Source organism: Olea europaea, chromosome 23 (assembly GCF_002742605.1).
Source record: "Olea europaea var. sylvestris chromosome 23, O_europaea_v1, whole genome shotgun sequence".
NCBI lineage: Eukaryota > Viridiplantae > Streptophyta > Magnoliopsida > Lamiales > Oleaceae > Olea > Olea europaea.
In genome coordinates this window covers 5,534,994-5,536,120 of record NC_036259.1, presented here as the reverse complement: position 1 = coordinate 5,536,120, position 1,127 = coordinate 5,534,994, and positions in this window count along the sequence as shown.

The following is a 1,127-nucleotide window of genomic DNA, read 5'->3' as shown; positions in this document are numbered from 1 at the left end:
TTTGCGAGCTTTCTCATCATTCTGGATGGAATGGTGTTTATAGCTGCTCCATTGTCGACAAGCACTTTTGCCACTGGGACGCCGTTAACTAGAGCTTTAACGTATAATGGCCTCAGGTGTTTTGTCAACTTCATGGCTGGCCGTTTAAAAACAACCTTTTCGGCAGCCTCTATTTCTACCTCTTGCTTGTTTTCTGTCGAATTATCCCCTTGTGATAGGTCGACGTGTAGTATGTCACGCTGATCCTCTGTCTCCTGTATCTCCTTCTTGCTTTTTTCTAATGCTTCCTCATCAGTTATCCAACCTGTGGGAGGAGGCATTATTTTTGGAGGTGACCCATACTTCTCAGAGCGAGGCACTCTCTTCTTCCTTTTGGGTGTCCCGTACAGTACGTAGAAATCGAAAGGACGCCCAGATGGCTCCCCCAATAAGTCTACTTCGCGGACTCCCTCTTGATGTAGTTGCTTAAACAGTGTATTGCGTGATACTCCTCTCTTTTTCCTTTCTGCTTCTAGATCATTTTCTTCTTTAATGTCTGTCATCCCATCGTCCTCTTCATCGTTGTAGGCCTCTCCAGAAGTCTGGCCTTCTTCACACACCAGCACGCAGGCTTCTTCTTCGTTGTCCTCCCTCTCTTCTTCTTTTTCCTTATTTTTGAACTCATTGGCCAGTAGGTAATTATTGGCCATGACAGGAGGCAACGTACCGAATTGGATAGCAAGGGGCTCATCTGGATCTTCTTCATCCCTTTTGTCTCTCTCAAACCTTGATCTCCCAGAAGAGGTCTCTGGCAGTTCTTTCATTGATTCATCTGTACCGGTTTCTTTATTACCCTTTAGGACGTTTTGATTGGCTACCTTGAGTAGTAGAGGTGCTTTAGGGTGTGACATTTCTTGTTGCTGCCTCATCATCCGTCCGTAGTTTCGCTGGAAACGCCTTTGTTGAGTCCTGGTCATCTCATCGAAGGGTATTGCTCTTCCTGCAGTGTACTGGAATGAATGCCATACATTTGGCCGGTGAGGTTGCGGCCTAAATGTTCTTCCAACATCTGTTGGTCTGAACTGCCTTTCAAAAGGCGGTCCTCTATAGAATGATGTATCTCGTCCTCTACCAGGCTGAACGTTTGG